We start from the raw sequence: 27,467 nt of genomic DNA, 5'->3' as shown, positions 1-27,467 counted from the left end.
TGCCCAACTCATTGCGCAGTTTCACTACTTTTGGTGAGTGTCTGTTTTAAATGTATATCAGATGGGGTGGATAAAAGCTGGGCATGGGAGGGTTGCCCCTCATAAAAGATACAGTGAAAGAATGTAGTGAAACTGCCATTGTGATTACTTGTACCAGATACTGTTTTTCCCCATTTGTATTCTGATCGCCCCTCGCTCACTCAGACAACGGCTGCACAAACGTCCATGTTAAGCAACATAAAATGATTCTTAAATACTGTCATACATTTGAAAGTAAGATAGTGCAATTCAAATGTAAGAGTGCTAAAAGGAAGAGCCAGCAGGGCAGAAAGAATGGTGGTGATTTGGTGGTGGATCAGCCCCTCTGGTGAGATTCTACAAACCTTGCTTCAGATTGGCAGCCCCTCCCTGATATGTGTTGAACTTCGGGTTGGCTGCATCCTCGTTAGAGAGACAGCCCTCTATATGCACTGCGTCCATCTATAGGCAATTGCAAGCTGCTTGTTCATGGTACCATCACATTATTTGTGCCTCATTCAGGCACCACAGCTGTAGCATGCACACCACCACACTTGCTGTTCTTCTCTAGTTCTAGGTCTTTGGAGTGTCTGAACAACAACTCTCAGTAGGTAGTGCATTTTTGGTTCACTTTGCTGTGTCAGCTCCACTGTGATAGTTATTTGGAATAGTTGAACCACAACTCCCAAAATGCATTTCTTTGCTTCGTTTACTTGATTCCTTTCAGCACAATTGTAGAGCGTCCGATAATTTCATAGATCTGGGCATTAAAGGTCCATTTAAAGCATTATGAGGGATGTATGAACACATTTGAGATGGAAGGTGGAAATTTGAATGGAGGCCAATACAAGGTCAGTTGGGGGACTAACGGAGTGCTAAGCAATTGAAGAGGGGTCCTTCTTCCAGTTTACAGAGCTGGAGAAAAAGCTGAGATCCATTTAATTTGATTACATTTATGGAGCACCTTTCGCCAAAGGCACTGAACAAAATATATCAAAAAGCAGTACAATCACAAGAAAATGTAAACATGGGTCAAAGCAGAAGAGGGAAAGCAGGGAGAAGGGACTGGCAAGAGAATATACAAGATTAGTTTTTAGGTTTGATTGAAAAATACAAAGAGATGTGGCAGCGAAGTGAGAGAGGAAGAGAGTTACAGTTTTTAGGAGCTATAAGAACAAAGGAACGGAAACGAGAAGAGGCACAGGGGGGTTTGGGGAAAGTTAAGAGAAATGCATTCTGTGATCTGCGAGACCGAGACTGAGCATAGAGCGAGCCTAATGAAGAAAGATAAGGTGGAGCCAGACCATGGGTACATTTGAAGACAATTGAGAGAAAGTGGTAAAGGAGACGTGATTCAAAAGAGAGCAGTGACATAGAGAGTAAAGAAGATGTAATAGAAGATTGAGCGGATAAAGGCAAAAGGTGATGAAGCGAGGAGTTATGAACAGAGTGATGGGAAAGGAGATGTGAGGCAGGGAGACCAAGCAACAGAGATGAGCAGTAATCAATGCGAGAAAAGAAAAGAGAAAAAATAAGTTTTGTAGCATGAAACGAGTGATGGGGCGAGCATGTCAACGAAGTGTCGAAGTAAGAAACAGATCAGAGTGTCATCTGCATACAGATCAAAAGAGAGATTGAATAAAGAGATGAGAGCAGAGAGAGGAGCAGTATAAAGAGAGAAAAGAGGAGGACCAAGTACAGAGCCTTGTGGTACATCATACTAGAGAGGAAATGAAGAAAGAGTGCCCGGCCTAGATTACAGAGTAGGACTGTTGAGAAAGATAGGCGCGGAACCATTCAAGAACAGACCCTCAAATGGCCAAAGTGGAAAGAGAGGATATAAGAAGAGAGTGGTCAACAGTTTAAAACGCTGCAGACAAGTCAAGAAGAATGAGAATAGAAGGATACTTAGAGTGACGAGCAGACAAGAGAAGTTAGAGACATGTAAAAGAGCAGTCTCTGTAGAGTGAGAGGGACGAAAGCCGTAATGAAGAGGAGGGAGAAGGGAGTGAAGATTTAGATTGTGGGTTACCTGAGCATAGGCAGCCCACTCTAGCATTTTAGAGAGAAATGAGATAGGTTGAAAGGTGGCAGGAATAGATGAGTCAAGGGTAGGTGTTTTCAGAATAGGAAGAATAACTGCAATGCTAAAAGTGGTCGCCTGAAGAGCGGGAGACAGAGCGGTTTGCTACAGTGTGAGAGATACGGCTTGGAGACTGCAAAGACTGCACCTGATTGAAAGACATTGAAGCCGTGGGCGTGCTTTCAGCGCAGCATGTATTCTTTCACACCGTGCGGAGCGCAGTGGGCACGAAGAGCAAAGTGCAGTTTGCCGCTGGAATGAGCAGAGCTAGTTGAGCCTGTAAGATTTCTCCAACCAACCCATCCGGCTACTCAAGATTGTGCTCGGGCTGCCCCTGTGACTAATTTGTTTTGTTTAGCGTCCCTGATTTAGACCCTACCTGTGGATATATTCAGGCGAGATTCAAGGTCTGTGGGGAAATTGAACGGAGAGTGTTGGAGTTTCATTCGGGTTGGGGTTTACTCACTCCCCAACAAAGAAACGTCATAATAAAGCTGACTGCCTGCTGTTATACAGTTTTTCATATGTACAACTTACGTAGTGGGGAAAAATCTTTGATGAGGGCAGAAATACAAGAAATACCCCCAATGCTTTAAAAATGGCAATTGAACTTCCACTTTCTCCTGGGAAAGGTACGTCTGGTGCTCCAACACAAGTATCCAAGCGCTTCGGAATGTGTTTGAATCTACTGAGTGCACAAAGGAGGGCAAAACCTATACCCCAAAAATAACATTTTTCAATCCAGCACAGCCATCGCCTTTTGAAGGAGCAACTGTTAAAGCTCGGGCCATCAAAATATACTCATTGGCCATACCTCTCTGCTGTCCCCTATCAGACGAAGTTCTTTTTTTTTTTTTAAATTTGTTTTTATTGAGTTTTCAAATTAAACATTCACATGAACAAGGAAGTACAGAATGAGAATATCATTTGGAATAACAACGAGTACCTGTTCAGGTCAAGTTCTTCCTGTTGGTTGGAAGGTACAACTAAAGAGCATACATAATCAGAAGAACGTGGAGAGACCAACAGTGTAAACAACTATGTCCTCCCTTTTCCCCCAACAAATTTAGAATTGATACTCCCTCCCCCCGCCCCCCTAGAATGGAAGACTGATCATTTGGAGATTTTTGGCATCGTGGTCAAGGTATAGGTTGTGGGTCAGGGTTAGGTCAATGGAGTTCAGTTATGGGCGCGTCCATGAGGGGGGTGTAGTTGTGTGCCTGAGGTGGTTGCGTCTAGCAGGGTGGGGAGAGATGTATGGCAAAGTGATGGGAGGATAGGTCCTGAAAGGGGGGGTGGTCCGGTCCGGCCCTCTTCAGGGCAGAGACCTATCTTCGCACTGGGTTGGTTCTGCAGTGGACGTGTATGCGTTCAGAAAGTCGGACCATAACAGTTCACATTGTGACGCTCTACCATGGAGTGATGCAGTTATCTTTTCCATCGTGCAGAGATTTAGGGCGACATTAATCCATTCTTTCTTATTCGGGGTCAGCAATGATTTCCATTTGGTCGCTATTAGTGCCCTTGCCGCAAGTAATAGGTGGGGGACTACTCCTTGGACCTTCGTCCATTCGCCGTCCTCCGCCTCAAGGCTAAACAACACCAGTTGCGGGGTCAGAGTTCTCTGGATCCCATCCGTGTGCCTTATCCAGCCAAGGACCTCATCCCAGAAAATCTGGACCTTAGGACAGTCCCACCACATATGCCAATAATCAGCTGTTTGACCACATTCGCGCCAGCAGTGGGGGGATGATGATTGGTACATCTTTGACAGTCTATGTGGGTCGTATTGCCAACGGTGGAGGAGTTTGATGGAGTGTAGTTTGTATTGGTTTGATATTGAAGTGCGTGTGGCCATGGTGCACATTTTGTCCCACATTTCGTCTACAATTTCAATCCCCATGTCGTTTTCCCATCGTGTTCGGAGAGTGTGTCGACCCAGTACCGCCCTCCAACAGCAACTTATACATTATAGAGATCAATCCCTTCCTATCAGTTTTGGAGTCTAGCATTTTTTCAAATGGGGTGAGATCTCTGCTCAATTTATCCTTCCACACATCTCTCGTCAGGACTCCTTTAATTTGGATGTAGTGAAAAGCGGAAAGAGTTCCTATGTTTAAGGTCTCCGTTAGGGCTGGCAAGGTAATGAAGGAGTCGGTGCGTACAAGTTGGCCTACCCGCTCAAGTCCCGCCTCGTACCAGGTTTGGAATCTTTCTACGTTGGGGATATGGTTGTTGATACCTGGTGACCATAAGTGGCTCAGTGGGGACGGCCACGTTGTAATGCGTATCATATCTACTCCCTCTCTCCAGATTTCCCACAGGGCTACAAATAGTGGGTGGTCTCTCGTTCTTCTCATCACCCATTTCCGTGGTGCCCACATCCATTCCCCAAGTGTTGCAGGCGCTAGATAGTGGTTGTCCATTGCTACCCATTGTGGTTCACTGTAGTTGCGCAGGTGGGGGACAAGGAGACGGAGCTGGGCTGCTGCATGGTATTTTCTCAGGTCAGGTAGTCCTACCCCTCCCTTATCTTTGGGCAGTGTGAGGGTGGTATAAGCTATCCGGGGCTTCTTTCCTTGCCAGAGAAATTTTAGAATTTCCCTCTTGACCTCTATGAAGTACTTCTGTGGGATCCGGATTGGGAGCATCTGGAATGGGTATTGGAACCTCGGGAGGAAAGTCATTTTTATCGCATTGAGCCTGCCCAGCCACGAAATCGTGAGTTTATCCCACCTGGCGAGATCTGATCGGAGTTTCGTTAGGAGCTGGGGAAAGTTTGCTTCGTAGAGAGAGTCAATATTTTTGGTGATTCGTATTTCTAGGTATTGTAATGTGTGGTGTTCGATCGTTAGCCCCAGGGAGGAATATCTTTCCACATTCGTAGTTGGGTCACCTTGCAGAGGGAAGAGGACAGACTTAGCACGGTTAATCTTGAACCCTGACAGGCGGCCGTATTCCTCGAGTAGAAAGATGGCTTGAGGGATGGAGGTCTCTGGGTTGACTACATGTAGTAGTATGTCGTCTGCATATAGCGCTAACTTGTACTCCACGCCTCCCAAACGTATGCCCTCTACACCAAGGTCTTTTCTGATTTTGCATGCCACTGGTTCTAGCGATAGGGCGAACAAAATAGCTGAGAGGGGGCATCCCTGCCTGGTACCACGCGTTAATCGGAACCACCTAGAGTATTCTCCATTCACATGGACCGATGCCGAAGGAGCTGAATAAATCGCTTGTATACCCTTTCTCAAGTTGGGGCCTAGTCCTATTTTCTGAAGGACCTTTATTAGGAAGTCCCATTCTACCCTATCGAACGCCTTTTCGGCGTCAATAGAAAGCAGTGCAGGGTTGGTGTGGAGACTATGAGAGGTGTGTATCAGGTGGAGGGTTTTGCGCATAGTGTCTGCGCCTTGACGGCCTAATATGAATCCTACTTCGTCAGCGTGGATGAGACGGGGGAGGAACGATTCGATCCTAGCGGCTAAGACCCTGGCGTACATTTTCGCGTCCAAGTTTAGTAGGGAAATTGGGCGATATGAGCTACATCTCGTAGGGTCTCTACCCTCCTTTGGGATAACCACAATGATCGCCTTCGTGAATGAGTCGGGGGGGGTTTCCCCGTCTCTAAGATCTGATTGAAGAGATCGGTGAGGAAGGGAGTGAGTTGTGTTGCGAATGTTTTATAAAATCCTGCTGAATACCCATCCTCCCCCGGGGATTTACCTGGTGTAAGTCTCTTTATGGCTTCATGGATCTCCACAGTCGTTATGGGGCTGTCAAGGGATTCCGCCTCTGTGACTGTAATTTCGGGCATGTCAATGTCGTTTAAATATGTTTGGATGCCTGGTGTGTCGGGATCTCCGTCGGTGGTATACAAAGCTTCTAAGAAATCGGCAAATTTTTCAGGGATGGTGGTTTGGGCCACTTCCGGGGTGTTTTCTGAGTCAGTTAGTTTGTGAACCCTTCTGTCGGCTTGCTGGGCCCGTAGTCTGGCTGCCAATAACGCGTCCGCTTTGTCCCCTTTCTCGTAAAACTTCTGCTTCAAGAGGAGAAGTTTACGGGCTATTAGGTCATGTTCTAGGAGACGGAGTTCCTCCCTTTTTTTCCTGGCTTCTAAGACCTGTTCAGAGTCAGCAACCCCACTTTTGGTTGTTCCCGTTTCTAGTTGGGTAATTTCCCTGCGGAGCCTGTTTTCAATCAAAGCTCTCTCCATTTTTTTACTGGCCCCTTCTCTCATTAAGACCCCTCTCCATGTGGCTTTGGCCGCCTCCCAGACGACCTGTTTGGAGACCTCACCATTATCGTTCAGTTGGAAGTAGTCCTCAATTGCGGTTTGCATTTCTTGTTTAAAAACTGCATCTTTCCAAAGCGATTCATTACACCGCCATCTACCCCTCCCTAGTGGGAGGGAGCCCCACACCGAATCGGCTCGTACCATATCGTGGTCTGACCATGAGATTGCAGCGATATCTGAACAGGAGGCTGTGTCACATAGGTCTCTCGAGGAGAAGAGGTAATCAATGCGGGTGTGTGTGTTGTGTGGGGCTGAAAAGAAGGTGTACCGCTTATCTGTGGGGTGCATACAGCGCCACACATCCATCAGGCCATACAATTCCATCATCCTATTAAATTGGGTGTAGTCCCCAGTGGGTTTGTCCCTTGTTTGGGGATTGCCGGGGTGCCAATCCATATCGGGGTCCGCCCAAATGTTGAAGTCCCCACCTAGTATCACATGGCCGGTCGCTTCTAGCATGATTTTGGGTATTGTTTTGGAGAGGTATCGGATCTGACCTACATTTGGGGAGTAAATCGTGGCCACCGTGATAGCTAGTTTACCTATGGTACCTGTGACAAGTAGCGCTCGGCCCTCTACGTCCGCCCAAACCTTCGTGACCATTAGGTTTATTCCTTTCCTGATCAGGATCCCCACCCCACCTTTGCGCAGTGGGCCCGATCCCCAGAACTCCAGCCCCGTTCGCTTCCCCAAGATTGTTCTTTCTTCACCTCTCAAGTATTTAGTCTCCTGTAGGAGAAGGATATCAAATTTCGATCTCCGGAACTCTCTATAGACAAGGGACCTTTTTGTAGGTGAGTTCAGGTCTTTCACATTCAATGTGCCCACCCTCATGATGCCCTCGGAGCATGCCTCAGCCGTCATCACGACGGTGGTGTCTTAGGTCATAAGGACGCGCTGATTTTCCCATTGTTTCCCCATGGTGACCGGGGGACCACAAACCCATCTCCCCGTGTACGCTATTCATCCAAATCGCTGATGCGAAGTCAGCTTCCATTCCCCTTCCCTCCCTCCCCCTCCCCCCATGTGTTCGGTGGCGTTCGATTGAGCCGAGTTGGAAGCACTGGCTCATAACCGAACCACCAGTGGAGACCGTTACTTCACAGTCCCCTTGCAGTGTATACATCAATATAAACTTTAGAGCCCCCTGGAACCCCCCCTCCAGGTGTACAATTTAGCTGTGCGCGGGTGGGATCGAGACACCCTACATATGAGATGTCCTTCAATCTTATTTTCCGGCATGTAAATTAGCTGAGTAGGGCTGCGAGGAGATGAGATCAACTCAATCCTTCTGGCGAGCCATTTCCTCTACGGTATTTTCTCGAGCCTTTAACTTTCCTCCTCTTCGGTCCTTGTATTCGCCATTCCATGTCTTCGCGGGGTGCATGGTCGGTCAATCCTTCTTGAGATTGGTGACCTAATAGGTCAAAGATGCAGTCCTTAATTTCTCTCTCCGAGTTCAGTCTGATTCTCGATCCTTCGTGATCGAAGGAGAGGGAGAAGGGGTATCCCCATCTGTATTTTATGTCTCGAGATTTAAGCCATGTGGTGAGTGGTTTGCACATTTTCCTCATTGCGAGGGTTAAAGAGGAGAGGTCGTTATTTGTGCCCCGCTCAGGGTGATGGTGCCTCCGTTCCTCGCCTTTTCTAGCACCCTCGATCTGTCCTGATAATGATGGAATCGGGCGAGGACGGACCGGGGTCCACCGGGTGGTCCTCCCGCCCTGTGGATGCGTTCCATTTTGGGTTCATCAATATTATCGTCAGCAACGAGGAGCTTTATGATATCATGTATGGTCGTTTTCAGGTCCTCTTCAGTTTCCCCCTCTTTTTCTGGGATGCCGAAAAAACGCAGGTTATTTCTTCTTTCTCGATTCTCCAAATCATCCATCTTTAACTTACACTCTTGTTCCTTCTTCTCCAGCTCGCTTATCCTTAAAGACAGCTGGGTTTCAAGGGTATCAATTGAGGCCTGATTATTTTCTATCCCTTGGACCCTGTCCTCAATGTTGTCAATCCGCTGTGTAAGTTTATCAATTTTTCCGCCAATGTTGGCACCTATGTTCCTGATCTCTGCGAGCAAGCCTGCAATGTCGCCTTTCGTTGCCGCTGTGTCCCCATCCGGGGTCTGGTTTATCGGGGACGTCATCTTCAGGTCGCCGCTGGGATCGGGATTTGCGTTGTAGGCGTAAATGGCGAGCTTCTGTCGGGGGTTCATGCATTTGTGAGAATCTGTCCTAGACTTTTAGGTGAGTTCGCTCGTTAGGACTGTGAACACCACTGAGGAGGCACACGCCCCTGTATCTTTCTTGGTATCGTTGGTGTGTCCGGGAGGACAATGATGAGTCAGGGGGGCCATTCCCCCAGCGGTGTGTAACGAGGCAGTTCTCCAGTATGTTTAGGGAGAGTTGAGTCTAGAAAGTGCTCCCAATGTGAAGCATTGAGGGTTCTACTCCTCTTCTATAGTGCCTTGAAGTCGCAACGTTCAGTGGATCTGTGCAGCATGCGTGTCTCGGGGTCACCCACTTCTTGCGGGCCCCGCAGTGCTTGGATAGTACCAACGGGCCGTGCGGACCTTTCGGGGGATCCTCGGCAACCCGCCCTCCTTCCGACCTCCCAGGGGGCACTTGGTGGTGGGTGAGCTGTTTGGGGTTGTCCCGCTTTTCTTCCTGGGTCCCTCTCTCTGTGACTCCGTGGCCAGCGCCTATATTCTTTGGCTTTGGATGTGTGGAGAAAGCTTTCCACGGGGTCCGGGGTGGTGGGGTTCTAACAGGAGCGATAGATTGTGTCCAATCTTTGAGGCCGTGTTCCTTGGTGTTGTCCGGGTGCTCCGGAGGCTACGGTCCTTCCACCACGTGCGGTGCAGGGAAGCCGCGGGTGCCCTGCGGTGTGACTGCCACCCGTAGGCCTGGGAGAGCAGGGCCCCGCCTGTGGAGGTCTGTGTGGTTGGGGGTTCCGGTGGAGTCGGGCGCAGCAGGGTTTCCGTGTGGGGCCTCAACCCACAGCGTTGGGCTGGTTCGTTCCTCGGTGGGGGGGCGGCTTGCATGTGTGGCGTCAGGCGAGGGCAGGCAGGGAGTGCCAGTAAGTGCACTTACTTACTTGGTGTCTCGGCGGGGTCCGCCGCAGCTGCGTCGCGAGGAGGGCCGCCTTCCGCCTTGTAGCTGGGGGAGGGAGGCTAACGTGCTCAGCGCCATGCGTTCCTTGGCAGTGTTCACAGCGCAGGGCTCGGCTGGGTGCTGGAGATCACGGATTCCACCAGTGGGTCGTTCCTGTGAAGGTGGGGTGCATGGGTGTCCGAGTGCTGCCTCCTCACCGCGGGTCGGAGCGCGCGAAGATTGTCGAGGTCTCTGGGCACCGCTGCGTGGTGCCCGCTTTGGGCAGGATTGGTTTCGTTTTCGGCGCGAAGCGCCCAAGCTTCTTTCTCCCGGAATTCTTGTCCGATTTTGGACGGGATTTCGCTGAGTTGCGGGGGGGACCTTCCGACACCTCTGTGCCAACTCTGAGTCCGGGGGGGTCCCTAGAAACGGGGGCTCAAACCGATTTAGGGGACCGTGCGACGGGAGCTCACGCGGACAAGGTCTGCATCCGCGCCCCCCCTGGTGGCCAACTCAGACGAAGTTCTTTTAAGTGTTCAAGACTACCAGGGCCCTTCATCAGAGTATGACTCTGTCGAACACGCACCCCATTTACTGAACATGACCACGCATTATTCCGATTCACCTATTCACTTTTACTCTTCTACTCTTCTACTCTTGGCTCAGTCCCACTGAGACGTTTGTCTACCTTGCTTAATAGGGTGGACACTAACATTTGCCAGCATGCAAAGTTTTATGTGCGTTGGTTTCCCTATATGAAGGCTTGAAAACCGAGTCTAGAATCCATTCGATTCTTCTGTAATCGCTGTTATTCAAGTTTGAGCATGTTGGGGTGCAAAACAAGTTAAATAAAGGAGTTCTGGAGGGTTAATTTGTCTCCTTGCAAGAAGGTTTACAAGCATGGTAACCCCCCAATGCTTCCTCGGGATGGTGACAACAGCGCACAAGAAAGAACGAGACTGGTTGGGAGAGTATTGCATGGAGTTTATCTAGGGGGGTGCGCGGGCAATGCTCCAACTCTCACTAACTCTTGACAGCTTTGAAAGGGACTTGCAACCTAATGCAACGGCTACTGGGAGTTCAACTTCTCCTTAACAAAGTGTGATGGTGGCAGACACCTCAGAAATTGTGAGTGTTGGTCTTGTAATTGTGCCGGAGGATGAGAGAAATGGGGAAATTATTTGCGTGGAGCTCGACTTACCTGATAAGTTAATCGCAAAGGGACAAAGATATAAAACTAGTGCTGACACTAGAATTAAAGTAGCTCCTACAAAATAAATCAAGGGGCAAGGCCTCTAAGAAATCCTGCCGCTAATTCATGCAGAACCTGGTGAACCAACCCCCAGTTGCCACCATCCTAAAGAAGCCGTCTTCGGGGAAAAGTGGGACTATTACATGTGGTTCACAGTGCGGGGACCTTTCCATGGATGTGGAGTCATTCACTGACGCAGCGCCTGAGAAAATCATCACGTTTAAAATTATAGAGTCTCAAGCCATCCAAAGCGACTTTGGCAGAAAGCCTACAAGCTTCTGGAAAGCACCTGTGTGGGCACTAAATGTTCCATCAGAAACCAGACTTGAGTCTTATTTGCATAATCACATTTGTGTGCCTCGACAGGTGGTCTCAACTAATTTATTATTGGCATCTGACAGGCTGTTGAATCCAATGTATCACAGTGTAGCTCAATAGCCCCAAATAACATCAGTTTTCCGACTGCCCTTGGGTCTTGCCGCAAGGATGGGAATGAATATTGACCAACACATACCTAGACCTGCATCTCCTATTCTGATTGCATCAAACTCTTTTGTACAACTTTGGGACTTGTCTTTCAACCCTGAGGTACATATTCACCAGGGTCATTCTGAGACCCACGAAAGACAGGGTCAAAGAGTAACCTGGAGTGTTTTAAAAACCGAGTATATGTCTGTGAATCTCCCCTGTTAACTGCAAAATAAGGTGCTCAGGGCCCGTTCACTGAAAACGTGCCTGGTCCATCTTTGCTGACAAGGGGTCCGTTTAAAATCCTAGTGGAAAGTTTATTACCGGAAAACCGTTACATTTTATTCAACAAATCAAATGTCAACCGGCTTATGAGTGAGGTTCCTAACCTCTGGGCATTGTCCTCATTGGAAATGAATCGAGTGGACTTGATCGATCTGCACCCAACTGACCGCGCTGTCATGCACATCAACTCGAAAGTTGTTATTAACATCATCCTGAAAGAAGGACACTCAGTGAGGCAACTGGGCTTCGACATCTCTATGTATTCGGATGTGGATAACAGACATATAAAATCTAGCAAGGTTGAACTGGATGGACCCCAGCCTGCCCATAAGACTGGGGGTCTCCAAACAGCCCTTTTAAGATGAGCGGCAGCATCCTTGAGATAGATGGGGATGCAGATTCGTACTCTTGCACCAAATCAATACTGTCAACTCAATAGTTTGGCAAAGGGAGTCCGTTTAATGAACATCAGCAACCGCTCAATCTTCCTTCTCGCTTAAACACCGCTTAATTTCAGAAAACCCATAACCTTTATACCAAAAACTCATCATCATTGACGTGTAATTTTAAAAACCTAACATGCATCTTGATTGGTTATAGGAAGGTAACTTTAACATAGGTAATATATCTGTAAATGGTAACGGGGAGAAGGGATTGGGTAATAATGTCAGGTGGGGCAACTAAGCCCTTCCTTCGAACTGACTACTGTAAACGTCACTAAAAGTAAGACGTCCCATTGGCTCTACTACCTATAGGACCCTAGATTACATGCCCCACTATGATTGAGTTGCCATGGATCCCACACATTCTTTTACACTTGCGCTTAGCACATGCAGAATAATTGGCCAGGTGCAGGGAGTAAGACTGCACCCCAGCTTTCTTCAATTTATGGTACACCCATACATCGCCTCAGTGGCTGCGTGTCAATTACCGCTTTGTAGTTTGGCCTTGAGTCGGCCTCTTGGTCTGAGAAAGTTTAAGGAGGATGGGTACGACGAGGCTCCATGCGTAGGTGTGAAAGTCTCATCCCTCTGCCGCCTTGCCACATGACTAGGACACATTGAAATCGGCCTCTTCTTCAGGCAGTTCTGTGTATTCGATTTAATTCTGTCCGTCGTATACCATCTGCGCTTATCTCGACCTTGCTGAACAGGAGACTCTTGTTATTCTTATCTCTAGTTGTAGGCATCGTCAGCCTATTCCAGCCTGATAAGAACTGTGCCTCTTTACAGGGTTACCTTCAGCGGGGTTTCTCTCCGCCTTTGCTTCTTCTTGCTGCAGCCTTTCCCTCTTGAAACTTTTAGTAACCTCTATTCAATCCTGCTCATGTGCGGAGTGGATTTTTCACTTATCTATAAAGTGCTTTTGAGGTAGATATATGTATAGTTGGCGCTTGCCTCAATCTATTTTACTATTAAGCATAAGCAAGCTTTCACGATTTCTTTGCTTTTTGCGGTTTCTTGCATATGTACACGTTTAAACTGACTTAATGTCTTCATTGTGCATCTGGCATATGTTTCTTTGTCTTGAAATCAACTATATCACCTTAGGCCCACAATGTCACTTATCCATGGCATTTCGTCCTTTTGTCAACATTCTTAGGTCCTTATATGCTTTATAGGTGCGTCCGTCCGATTTCTCATGACATCATCAGTCGTCTTCTTTTAGTATCTTCTTGGTTTCTTCGGGTATTCCATTCTGACAACCGCTCCTTTGTCATGTCTGTGGATATGGATTTCTCAGTGGGTACCTTACTGTCCAGGTTTGCTTAGGTGTCGGTACTTAAAAAGGTGCTGTTCTTCCGATAGCCTTTGCAGAGCCCCACTGCGTCTCTCTGATGGTTTACCTGTTCTTCATAAGTCACATTATTTTGGTGTGAATGTTCCTGGCACTTTGAAAAGGGTGGCTGGAGTGCGGACAATGTCTGGCACTTCATCTTCAAGGTGTCTGCCCCAGCCATGTGAGATTTTGGTTTCAGCACATTGTAGAGAAAATATGGGGATATGGGTTTGTTTGACAAAGAGTCATTCTGTTAATATGGTTCAGAATCACAACTGGTCGTGGCTAACAGAAGTCTTTCTGCAATCTGGAAAGGGAGACCAGTCGTAGCCTAAATCGCTGAAGGTCAAAATTGAACCATCTTTCATTATTGTCCTGGAATTCCGGGGGTCATCGTAATCTGTTAACCAACTGTGCACTAGAAAAACTATTTAAAACATGTAATCTGATCTGTCTTCAAGAAATCTGGCTAATGGAAAAACCCTTGTTTGACAGCTATGTGTCCCACTTCCAAGCAGCTTAGAAAGGTGCCCAGTGTCGTCCCTCAGGGGGTGGGCTGGGGGGACTGGGGTCTTCTTACCTTAATAAAATCATGCCCAGGGTTACTCATAAGTGTGACAGAGGTGTCTAGGGGCTTCTTAGCCTCTCATGTTAAGGTGAAAGAAGGGATGCTAAAGCTTGATTTCTTGTATATAAAAGTGTGGCACAAGGGGATTGCAGAGTTGGATGTAGCTTTGGACAAACTAACCCCTTTTGTAAATGGCTGGTGCAACAAATTTAGAGGAGGCTCTCCAATTGTTTTGGGTGATCTTCATGCCCATTGTATAGATTTCAACCCAGCGATAACAGTTATCCCCAGGTTGGATCATTCTAATGTGGGGTTAGGAAATGGTCCTCAATGGCTGCAATCCGTCCATGGTTTAGACCATAAAATGCTCAATGGCTCTGTCCTCGGTTATACTCATAACTATATGCGGAGTAACGACACTCAGTGCACCACTATAGATTATATATTTTTGCCAAGTTGGGCACTAAATTGGTGTCATTTTCTGAACATTCACGTATCACTTTAAGTGACCATTGTATGTTGCTTGCAGAGATTGACCTCAGGGTCGCATGTGCACACCTAGATGGGCTCCGGGACCTCTCAGTCAACCCTGCGGCCGCTAACATTTCATGGAACCCCTTAAACATCAAACGGCTTAATGATGCAGTTGCTCTCTGTTTGGATGACTCCTCATTTAAACTGGAAAATAGACACCTTTTCAGGTGATGCTTTTCAACCTTTTCTTGATTTATTTTTAGGTTCCATTCTAGGTCATTCCTCTATCAATAATAGGACAAAGCATAAACATATCCATGCTTTTGATGAAGAGGTGATTAACAGAAAACACCAATATGAGAAATCAAATGAAAGCATTAAAAGATAGAAAAGAGCTGCCTCTGTCAAATACTCTAACCGAAATCAAGAAAGCGAAGTCCTATTATAGAAATTGGCTGAGGAGCCACAGAGTACTGCTGTACCAAAAAGACACAGATAACATGTTGGGAGTGCTAAAAAAACAAAATTCCTCATCTTATTGGAGGATCATTAATGATGATGTCACTATGCAACCCAACGTCCAAACCAATTCGGTCTCTGAATCAGATTGGGTATCTCTTTATTCAGGTGTGTTCTCAGAGAAAGAGCATAGCATCTCATCGATTTTTCTTGGACAGCAATTTGATGGCTCTGTCTTAAAATCGCTGCAAAAATGGCTGTGTTTACAAAATATTGCAGCAAAAATGCAGTGGTTTAGCCGCCACAATCATGTAAAGGATGCGGGGGACACCCCTGCAACCCCTGGACCCATTATACCATTTAAGGGGAGCAGGGGACACCCCCACAACCCCAGCTCCACCTAAATGGTATAATGGGGTTCACCTTTACCGGGTCAAACCACAGCATTTTTGCAGCAATTTTTTTTAGCTGTGACATTTTTGCCGCGATTCTATTACCTGATACCAATTTGATGACTCCTCATACGATATTCCTATGAATCAGGAGATGATAGCTCCTGGTCCCAATCAACTATCAAATGTATCTGTTTAAAAGTGGAAAACGGGAGTGGTCGAATATATTATCTATTTTATTTGAGCAGATCTTGGTATGTCACCAATTCCCAGAATCATGGCGGCTTGCACATATAGTTAACATTTATAAAAAGGGCCCACGTGTGACCCGAAAAATTACTGACCAATATCCATATTGGACGCAGACAGCAACATCTTTGCCGCCCTGATTGTTGGTCATCTAGAGTCATGGGCGGCTGAGTCCGGACGATTGTAAAAGTGGCAGACAGGTTTTCGTAGGCAAATGAATACCACCTTAAATGGCATAATATTAAGTGTGTTCAATCCTTAGCCTGGGCAAGGAAACAGATCGACTGTCGACCTATCTGCCTCCTTTGATGCAGTAGATAGACATTTACTTTGGGCAAAGTTTCATAAATGGGTCCTGCCCGAAGGACTACTGAAATTAATTATTGGTCTCTTTGAGCAAATTGTAGTTCAGGTTAGGTTAATTGCTGAAGGGGCCTTTTCTACCCAGATACCAACTTCTGGGGGTGTGTTCTAGCCCCCTGTGTCTTTAATTTATATATGTCAGATATAGGAGAGTACCTTAGCCTTGCGTAAACTTGACACCTTGAAAGTCAGATGGTTGAGTTATGCCAATGACTTTTTAATATTTGATTGTACTGTGATCGGCATCAAATGACTTAACAGCTTTTAACAAATTTGTAACTGCTCCCTCCCTAAATATGAATTCTAGTAAAACAAATGTTATGCACTGCACTTAAAAAAAACACCTGTCCACTTTCGAAAAGAGTTCATAGCTTAATATACCTCAGCTTCCCTGTCATCTCAAAACCACACAAATCTCAAATTAGAGATTGGCTGAGTGCATGGGTTTCTGCATTAGCTAACCAGGCGATCCGGTTAGGTAGATTTTCCATCATTCCCATTTTAAGGTTTTTTGAGGGAAATATCATCCCAAAGATTTTATATGGGATTGAGATCCACTTATTTTGGGTGTTGGAAAACTCTACCTACATTGGTGGCCAATTATTGTTGTTGTGTGCTCAACATTCAGACCTTGGTGTCGCTTGTGGCAATCCAATATGAACTTGACATCAATTCCCTAGCTAGTAGAGCCAATTGGAGACTCCTACATTTGTATAGGAACGTTATTAGTCCTGCCTCTGAGTTTCTATATTCAGATTTGCCAATATGATCAGAGATGGAAAATTGCAACCAGTAAAAGTCAAGTTAATCTTGTATCAACGTGACTGGATCAACATATTGGATAAACTATACAAATAAAAATCTCTAGACGGCTGGTGTGGAACGCTAAACCCGTACTTATCAATTTTTTCCAAGAGATGGAGTTAGGAGGTACTTTCTGAACTTTTGCTTGAATTTATATTACGCCAAGCAAATAATAAGATATGGTCATTGCCCAGCAGAATCTCCTGATTGCAGATATTGTCCCCTCCAAGCTTTGGAGGAGGATCTCAAACATGTGTTGATTATGTGCCCTGCAATAATGGGGAAGCTTAAACTCTATTTTAGAAAATGTAATACTGTCCAAACCGTTTTTGGCAGAGATAATTTGTGGCATGAGTGTTTGGCTTGTAGGACCACGTCAACGGTGTTGGCTGTGGTAGGTTTTGTAAACTGCCTGGAGCAAAACGATGGTTGGTGTCAATGTCAGAACTTTGATTTTGTTGTATTGGATCTTTTTATATGCTGAATGTGTGGTTTTATGGGCTTCAATTATAATTTTTTTATAAAAAGGATATACATTGTTTAAGAATCTTTATAGAATGTATGGTATTGTTAGTAGGTTTAAATCAAGATATTTCCTTTTTTCTGTAATGGAGATTATTATCTAATACATTTTATCATGTTTCTTTGTAAAATAAAAGTGGTCTGAAAGCAAGAGTTAGCAAAGGAAGAATTAATAAGAGAGGTAAGCTAAGGAAGGAGATGAGAATAGACCTGAGGGATAATAGAAGAGGGGAGAGGAGTGTTCACAAATAATCCAGATGAGAGCAGTGAAATAGAAGGCTGGCTTGTCCACCAAGAACTATATCTCCCACCCTGGTGGCAGCCCATTGTACCACGCCACAGGGAGAGGAGGTGCACAAGCAACTGTTACCCTGTCTTCTGAGCGCTATCTCTCAGACCCTGTTAGTAGATTTCTGAATACCATATCTCAGTCCCCTAGGTGACCAAGATTACCAACCCCCTTGACAGAGACTCTCACCTGAAGCGTCTGAGGTGTCTCCTTTGGAGTGCTGTCTTTGGGTCTTCATAGAATCTCTTAGTCTTTATCTGAGGCTTTCAGAGTAGAGATAAGGCCTGTCCCAGCCTGCCACCACAGTGTCTTCCTGGAATAACAGCAAAAACAATGAGGAGACAGGAGGAAAACACTTCAGTTGCGGGAAACACCAACGAGGCACAAAACCCCCCACAGAATGGTATTTGACTAGATGGTTGAACAATCACAGCCATTAGTAGCAAGGAATCCAATGGTAATAATATTGAGATAAGGATCCGGCTGTTTAACAGATCCAAAAGGCAGCACAGAGTCGGGAAGCAGAAGGTCCAAGAAAGGAGAGAAGGGAAGGAAACAATGTAAGGAGCGGCCAGGCAAGGAACTGGAAGGAAGAAAACAAATGTCTTGCCCTACGCAGTAAATGGAGGGTTGCAACTTTAAGATCCTGGTGTCCCTGCTCACTAAATGGTGGCCCTCAGGAGCGTTCCTGCCACCAACGTTGCCACAGGGACCATTGTGTCACTGTGACAGAGACAGGCACAGGATAGCCCTCTACCCACTATTTCTCAGACCCTGGTGGCGACTCAGAGGCCTAAGCCCCCTGAAGAGGAGCAGCACAGGATAGTGCTCAAAGCTATATCGCAGAATCTGTTAGGGACCCAGTATACAAGCTCTGTGGAGAGAAGAAGCGCTGGAGAGTGCTGTGCTACCCAGCCTTTTCAGTGCTATGTGTCATACCTTGATAGAGACTGAAAGGAATAAGCCACTTGGAGAGAAGGAGCACGAACGAGTGCTATCCTGCCCGCTGAGAGCTATATCTCCAGCCAAACCCAGCAGAAGAGTGCATAGGAATGCTGCACACCGGGTTGTCAGTGCTGTATTTGGGCCATGCAGTGGGATGACATTTTTTTTTTGCCATACATGTTCCTGGTCCTTGGGTTTTTCTAGCCCTGTTGGTCCCCATGTAATGCAAAGCTTATCCCTGGTTCCCTTATACCGCCATCTTCCCACCATCTTATCTAATAATTTATTTGCAACATGCTACCGTTGTGGTTCTGTTATGCTGGGTTACATTAATATTTCTCATTTATGCCACACTATGCCATATTTAGCACCCTCTATAAGCAGAAATAAATGCATCGGAGTACAGCTACAGAGAGATGTCATATGAGGAGGGACACTGTGGCAAGCTAGTTCTCGCTCTTCCGTCCCTGCTACTACGCCATGGCTGTGGGGTGGGTAAAACTGATGCAGGAATGGCCGTGGCCGTTCACATCCACGGCAGGGACGTACATGCCGCTTTCCCCCGCCAGCATCTTACGGTTTCAACAGGGACTAAACGGTGTCGGAAATACCAGCGGCTCCTCAGGTCCCTGGCAGGTAGTTGATCAAAGGAAGGCAAGCACCTGGATCCTCCAGCGGGGTGGGGGCAGGCACTGCAGTGACACGTTGCTCCTCCAGTGAAGAAGACGACGCACCGGCTTCACTCCTTGGAGCGACCAGCCCCCCGCCACGGTGAAAAGAATCTTACCAGTAAATCCCGCTCCAGGAGACCCACTGGGAAGAGGCATCAGAAGGAAGCCTACAGCAAACCATGCTGTATATCATGGGGAGGGTGTGGGGCTCCAGGGAGGCATAATAGAAACCAGGCCTTCTGATTGATGGGGAGTGACCCAAGTAACCAATGAGAGGAGGGAGACTACGTGGTGAGAATAAGGGTAATGAAAGACCCTCTCAAACTGAAGGGAGGGGGATAAAAAGGGAGGTCAACCAAACACAGATTGTTGGGTGCTTCTTCTCATTACAGCAAAAAGAAGACACAGAGGCAGTGGAGTACGTCTGGGCCTATTAGAGGAGAGCCTGAGAGCAGGAAAAAACAGAAGAAGGTGATCATTACTGACTCAAGCCTTGACAAGTGGTGTTAGAAGTGGGCTAACTAAACCTCCATTGAGAACATGATAAAAACCCTCAATGAGGGCCAACAGCAACTGCAGCAGGCATTCCGGCTACAGAACTAACAAGCCCAAGCTGACCGACAAGCCTTCCAACAAACCATACAGATGTAACAGACATAGCTGTTGGATGCAACAACAGCTAGAAGACCACCCCAAGTGCCTACTACAGTATTACAGAAGTACACATCGGGCGAAGACCCATTCCACTTCTTTGTCAACTTTGAAAGGGTGGCACGGAGCGCCCTTTGGCCACCGGAGAGATGTGAACAATATATAGCCCCACTGATGACTGAAGAGATGCATAGTGCCTGCCATGCTGCCAATCCCACATACGACACCGCCTATGTGGATATGAAGAGAGCTGTTCTGGAGCGATTGTGACATGATGAGGAAACCCATGGGGTACACTTCAGAGAAACCTGATTAACCCCAGGCGAAATAGCCTGAAAATTATTCTACAGGGTGAAATACCTAGCCGACCGGTGGCTACAAACACCCCATTACCACAGCTAATGAAATGGCAGACCACATTATCCTTGAGCAGTTTGTAGAATCCTTACTTACTCCAATACAGCAATGGGTCAAACACCACCACGGACCCAGCCTGCCAAAAGCAGTGAACATGGCTTCAGCTTATCAAAAAGCAGGCATGGGCAGGGTCATGACTTTTGCTCCTGGAAACCCAGCTGGAAAAACTACACATCAACCTGTAACACAACAATGGAACGGAAGACCCCAGACACCGCTTCCCAGAAGAAACAAGGGGGACCCCCCAAGGCTAGACCGTGGGGAAAGAACTCTTGGATTATCAAGAGGCCGAGCATCCTGCTGCCTCAGCAACCTCAATGCTAGGAGTGCAGAGAATGGGGGCACATCGCAAGGCACTGTAAATTGAGGCAAAATCTGAGCTCACGGACGTTGGTCTTTTCCATGCCCCATCAGAAGAAGAAGACCGGAGATGGTATGCCGCTTGTGTCCTCTCGCCGTTTCCCTATACCCGTGAAGCAGAAGTCGAGGGGATACCAACATGGTCAATGGTTGATTCAGGAAGCCTACAGACCGCCGCAGTGAGAAACTGGTAGGTTTAGCGTTTGGGATCCAGCTAGGATAAGGTGTTTTCATGGGGATGTAAAACCCTATCCCTGCCCAGACAAACACTAAAAATGGTAGGGGAGGACATGCATGTGAAAGCCGCCGTACTCCTGAAGTTACTGGAATCCCTTGTGGTAGGTTCTGATGCCCTACCACATAAGGGAAATAGAGGATGGGTGGCTGGAACAGGTGCCTTTTCATGACTACCATACCCAGTATTCCACCAAAAAGCAGCTAAAGCTGTAGGAGAAATGGTTGAGTCAAAAACTGTGGAAGGAGCAGTCTATGCTGGCTGTCGCTGTGGACTGGAGAATAGACAAACAGGTCAGTTTCCAAACTGCACATGAACTAGACCCCACCCTACAGAACGCTAAGCCCACAGCAAAACAAGCAGAAATGCAGGAGACTTATTCCCAATTCCAGGAAAAAAGAAAGGCCACTATTATCGCGTAATCGCAGAGAAGGATCTGGACCCAGTGTGCCAACTGCTCATACCGGTAAAGTTCTGTAAAACCGTCCTAGAGGTCGCCAACAACCAAGTCGGAGAAGGACATCTGCGCATAGAAAAAAACACCCTCAAGATCCTCCAAAGGTACTTTTGGCCAGGTGTCTACGGTGAAACCTCCGGGTTCTGTGAGCAATATCCAGGCTGTCAGTGAAGAACAAGGCTAATGTGCCAAAAGCACCCTTATAACCAATGCCACTGATCACAGAGCCCTTCAACTGCATTGGCATGGACATCGTCGGCCCATTGGATCCCTCCATTAGTTGATGATACCAACAGGTATCCGAAGGCCTTTCCCTTACCCGGCATAACAGCCCAACAAGTATGTGACGTCCTAATCCCCTTCATAGCCTGAGTGGGAATACCCCCTCGGAGATCATGACCGATCAGGCCACAAACCTCATGTCGGCTGTCCTACAACAGGTCTGTAGAACGCTACTCATCGAACATCTGAAAATGGCAGTGTATCACCTCCAGACGGTTGGTCTAATTGAGATACAATAAGATCATCAAACAGATGCTATGCATGACCCTGGGGATCGGAAATTGGCACCGCCTGCTTCCCTTGTTGTTAATGGCTCTACGCACCACGCCCTGATCCTGTACTGGTTTTGCCCCTTTGGAATTGTTCTTTGAAGACAACCAAGGTCTCTCTTAGTTACCCTAAAGGAAGAATAGGAAACACAACCACCCCGCAAGATATCCCTAACTGAATATGCAGTGAGACACGCCGAGCCGAGAGATTGCAAACCATTGCACAAACCTATCTACAGCAATCCCAAAACGTACACGAAAAACACTATAACAAGGAATCTAGACTGTGGACCTTTCAACCCGGCGACAGTGATGCTTTTACTGCCAGCCACTGAGAGCAAGATGTTGGCCTCATTGAAGGCACACCCTACGTGATCCAACAGGCGGTGGGTCCAGTTACATACACTGTTTGGTAAGACGTTCGGAAGCTTGCTATCCAAACCTATCATGTCAACCTCCTAAATGATGTGCTGAATACTCACACACAGTGGACATGTTCAGTACGGAGGTACTGGACACCCCAGAGAAGGCACTACGCATCAACCCTGACCCCCAGACCTCTGTAAAAACCAGAGGAGAGAGCTCTCTGAGCTCCTCAATGAATTTTGTGACACATTTTCTTTTTTTTAACTTAATTTTATTTGCATTTGTTAAGAGAACAAGACATTCAGAAAATAATTATTTCAATAACAAACCACATTATTTATCAGAAGTCTTGGCCTCCCCCTACCCAACCTCCCCCCACTTATTCTATCCCCTCCCATAAACCCCCCCTCTCAACCAAACTGCAGTGCTGTTGTTTCCTCTTCGCCAGTGTCCCGAAGGCTCCATCCCCATTGTGCCTGTGTTCTACCTTTGGCGGCTCCCTCTGGGGCTTCTCCCCTCTCTTGCCTGATTCAAAATCCATGTATGTGCTTACTCAACCCTCAAGGTTCCCTTCACCCAGTCCCGACTTGAGCAACAAAGCACTCCACTCCACTCTACTTGAAACTCACTCATCCCATTGTTCACTGCCGCCGTCAGCCTCTCCATTGTCATCATATTGTGTACTTTCCCCTCCCATGCTTCTTTTGACAGAAGCGTTTTACTTTTCCAACACTGGGCTATGGCCAAACGCCCTGCTCTCAACATTGCTTCCCACATCTTAGGGAGCCTGTATTCGTCCCTGTCCTTCTGCGGGATCCCCAAAAGGATCTGCAATGGGTCTAGGACCAACTGAATTCCAATGTTCTCTTCCAACCAGCTCAGCACCTCCTTCCAAAACACCACCACATGTGGGTCAGAGACCCCTGCTGTCCACATCCCCTGGGGCACATGTGGGCTGTCCCCGCAAACATCCTAGACAACCTCAGGGGATTCCTGTGCCACCCCATCAACATTTTAAAGTTATGTTCTATCGTGGAGTTGCACAGGCCACCCTGAAAGGCGACTTTGTAAATTAGTGCCCAGCCCTCCTCAGAGATCTCTTCCCCCACCAAGTCTACGCAGTACCTCTGGAATGTTTGTCTAGCTTGAACAGGATACCCTTTCTTGTGGTGGATAGGCCAATTACCTTTTCCATTGCCATTAACTATCTCCCTACTGATCCTCCCCACTTTGGGTCAGTTAATATACCCTTAATGCAGAGATATTCAAACACTGAAATCGAGTCCCTCCCTAACACCTCCCGAGCTGGTAAGCAAGTCCAGGAAGACCCCTTCCTTAAATAGTTGTCCCACCCATTCCAAGCCCATATCTGACAATTTCTGTGAGAGGGGGGGAGCCCATACGGAGGACATAGGAGAGGGCCATGTCGTAAGACCCTCGGTCCTGTGACATGTTTTCAATGTTACTGGGGCTTACTACTTAAACACATTCTTGCATACACCCCTTCACTCCCCGAACCACATGATGTGCTTTAGACCTTATAGGATCCCAGAGGCCTGGATCCAAGTGGTTAACAACGAAATCCAAAACATGCTAGATTTAGGAGTCATAAAACCCTCCTGTAGCCAGTGGTGTTGCCGAATCGTCCTAGTACCAAAACCCAATGGGGGCATTCGCTTCAGTATGGACTCAACAGTATCTTCAAATTTGCAATCCTATGCCACGGATAGAGGATCTGTTGGACAGACTGGGTAACAGTTTGTTTATAACAACCATCAAGCTCACAAAAGGATACTGTACGTCCAGAGGACAAGGAAAAAACTGTTTTTGCAACACCCAACGGTTGTACCAATTTACAGTACTCCTGCTTGGTCTCCACGGCACCCTCACAACGTTTCAGAGACTCATGAACGAAATATTGAGGGGCCATGACCAATATGCCAGCGTCAACCTGGACGACATTATAGTCCATAGCGTGTCCAAAGAGGAACACCTACGACACCTCAGCAAGACTTTTTGTGCCTTAACCCGAGCCGGCCTATGGATCAATCCAAAGAAAACATCAGTTGCAGCCTTTCCCACAAAAGTATCTTGGCTGCTATGTGGGGAACTGGGAACTACGACCCCAACAAGACAAGATAGAGACTCTTCATCGAATCCCTTTTCCAGAAACGCCAAAACAAATCCAAGCTTTCTTTGGATTTGTGGGGTACTAACGTGGCCCATTCCCTGCTTTGCTACCCTGGCAGCTCCACTGACTGACTTATTTAAAGAAAGAGCATACCAAGGCCATACCAGTGAAGCAGGAAAGGGCATAAGCAGCCTTCAGAGCTCTGAAGGTCGCCTTGAATACTGAGGCGGTCCTACATTGCCTGGACTTCTCGGGACCGTTCTTCTTGTACACTGACACCTTTGGGACTGGTCTTGGCACTGTCTTGTTTCAAAAAGAGGGATCTTTGGAGCGACCTGTGTTGTTCATTAGTAGGAAACTACTCACGCATGAAATCCGATATGCCGCGATCGAAAAGGAATGTTTGGCCGTGAAGTGGGCCATTGAGTATTTACACTATTATCTTTTGTACATCATTTCACCTTGGTTATGGACCACGCCCCTTTGGTTTGGATGGCTGGTCATAAGGACACAAATCCACACATCTTGACTTGGTTTCTGTCCCTTCAACCATTTTCAGTTAACCCTGTTCAACCTTCCGGGTCGCCGATTGACACCAGTGTACTTCTTCTCTCGTTCATCTGACCTGCCTGAACGTTAGTGCTTTGGTAGGAAGCTTGGGGAGGGGGATATGTGGTGACCTAGTCTTCGCCGTTCCATCCCCACCGCCACCTATGGCTCCGGTGTGGGAAAAACCGATGCAGGAACTGCCACTGCCACACATGTTCAGAGCATGGCGGTAAGTGCTGCTTCATCCCTGCCAGCACCTCACGGCGCCAACAGAGACAAAATGGTGTTGGAAACACCTGCGGCTGCTCAAGTCCCCGGCAGGGAGGAGGCCAAAGGAAGGGAAGCACCCGGATCCTCCAACAGGGACGGGGCAGGCACTGCAGTAGCATGTTGCGCCTTCAATGAGGAAAACGACACACCGTTCCGACCCCTTGGAGCAACCAGATGAACAAGGAGCCTCCCAGAGCTTAGGGGCAAGCCAATAAAAGTAACGTAAATGTGTTTGGGAACCATGGGGATCAGAAGCTCTTATGGGTTAATGAGTTGAGCGGAGAGAACAAGGTAGATCGTAAGAGGTACCGAGAGAAAAGAGACCATGGGCACATTAACAAACAACACAATGATAGCAGAACTGAGAGCGAAAAGGAGGCCTGTGAAGAGAAACCACAGAATGAGAAACGTGACAGCTGTGACAAGTGTGGCCATTCCCGGGATCTCGTCACTTCTCCCCGCAGGGGAGCCCTTCCCTTTGAGGCTAGGCAGGTGAGATTGCTACCCATAAGTCCTGCTAGGGGTGATAACAAGCAGAAGGACCTCATAGGGAGAGACTCCCCTTGTGGGGATAAGGGCTCCCATACCGTGAATAAGTTCCCTAATCCCTTTCCTTTACAACCCACGACCCTGGTTACTCCATCTTATAACCATCCTGAAAGTACTACTGTATGCTGTTGTAAAGTTTCTTCTGTAACTCCTGCAAAATCCAATATAACTGTGATGAGGAAAATGCAGGGAAACATGATGAATAACCCTAGGATGAATTACCATACGACTGCTATGCGGTGGCTTCGAGAAAGCATGAAGAGGACCTCGAAACAACTGGAAAGAGACTTTGATGTTAGGCGGGGCGGACCCTGCTGTATAAATTGATTGAAGAATGACCCAGAGATTCAAGGAACAGGAAGCTGGTCTGCAGCTGCAGCGAGGGAAGCTGGCGTCTGGAGATACCGGCCTGGGAGATTCGAATTCAAAGAAGAGGACGTAACGAGAGGGAGTTGGCTGTCGAGAGGGAGAACCTCGGGCAACAGGCAGAGAGGTCCTCTGTGAGCCAGGCCAGACCTGACAGCAGCATCCACTGTAAGGAAGTCAGTGGTTGCGTGACCTCCAGGAGGTGGACCGAGCGGGGCCTGGCCAGCTGCAAGCATAATGGTGTCACGTAGCCGCACTGAGACGGATCCAAGGAAAAAAGACATGCAGGAGACGCGTGTGAGCGGGAAGCTGACCCGAGACCCCGGGAAGAACTGCATACGCACTCCAACCACAGCCAAGATAACGGGAGTTGTGGGAGACCAAGGCGGGGTCACGGGGAATGTTCAAGTCAGGTAAAGAGTGAAGTTTTACTTAGGAGTGATCTCCCTCGCCACAATGATACCCAGAGAACCAAGAGTTATCTCCCGTGTCACAGTGATGCCCACAAAACTAAGAGCCGAGTGTTACTTGGGAGTGATCTCCCTCGTCACAGTGATACCCAGAGAACCAAGAGTTGAATGTTACTCGGGATTGATCTCCCTGATCACAGTGATACCCAAAGACCTAAGAATTAAGTGTTACTCAGGAGTAATCTCTCTCATCACAGTGATACACAAAAGATCAAGAGTCAAGTATTCCTTGAAAATAGAGTCCGGCACACTGGTACTGATATTCAAAGGGAGAAAAGGCAAGAGAGAAATGGGGACAGTCTCCCCAAACATCAAGCCTACTTTCAAAAGTACCTCAAGAGTGCACTTCTACGTCACAGTACTAAATATCAAGAGCGTCTCTGGAGTGAACTCACTCGTCAAAGTAGGAAACCCAACTTACATGAAAGAGATCAAAAGGACCAAGAACTGTTCGGGAGCAATCTCCGCTGTAGTCAAGATACAAGAAGCCCTAAAGGGCATCAACAGTAAGAAGAACTGAGAAAAGATTAACTCAGTTGTTTGTTTTTTTTAAAAAAAGATTTTTATTTTGAAAACAAATAATCAATACAAACCAAACTTGCAGCATTATTTACAACAGACTCGTGAACATCAATTAACGCTCATTACTGCTCCCCAAATCCACCCCCCTCAAGAGCTTATTTGCGTTTCTCGTTCTGTATCCGCTGCGTGTGGCTGGGTGTCGCTTCCTTCCGAAGCTGCAGAATCCACTACCATGCCAAACAGTCCTGTTATTAACATTCTCCAGGCCATCAGGTTACCCACATCTTCTTCCCCGCACTTGCTACATGCCTCCTGCCACACCACCGTTTCAGCCTCCGCCCATTTTTGCAAGTCCCGCCACCATACCTCTACCTGTGGCTTGTGGCATTGCTTCCAGCCCATGGCAATCCTTCGTTTAGCAAGCACATATGCCAGGTCCCTCAGTTTCCCAAGGTGTTTAGTATTCCGTGGTCTGGGAAACCCTCCCAACAGGCAGGCCCAGGCTGTATCTATGTTGAGCGTGACCCCTTTATCCGCTAGTTTCCGTGCCACTTCCCCTC

At 47.3% G+C, this 27,467-nt stretch overlaps 1 protein-coding gene across 2 annotated transcripts in view; it reads left to right on the top strand.

Annotated features, from left to right (window-relative positions):
* The window catches only part of NUBPL (NUBP iron-sulfur cluster assembly factor, mitochondrial), a 228,557-nt gene that overhangs the window by 164,877 nt on the left and 36,213 nt on the right, over positions 1 to 27,467 (top strand). The window lies entirely within an intron of this gene.

Source organism: Ambystoma mexicanum, chromosome 14 (assembly GCF_040938575.1).
Source record: "Ambystoma mexicanum isolate Mex_15411 chromosome 14, UKY_AmexF1_1, whole genome shotgun sequence".
Taxonomy (NCBI): Eukaryota; Metazoa; Chordata; class Amphibia; order Caudata; family Ambystomatidae; genus Ambystoma; species Ambystoma mexicanum.
Note: the sequence above shows the minus strand (reverse complement) of the source record. Positions and strands in the feature narration are given on the sequence as shown.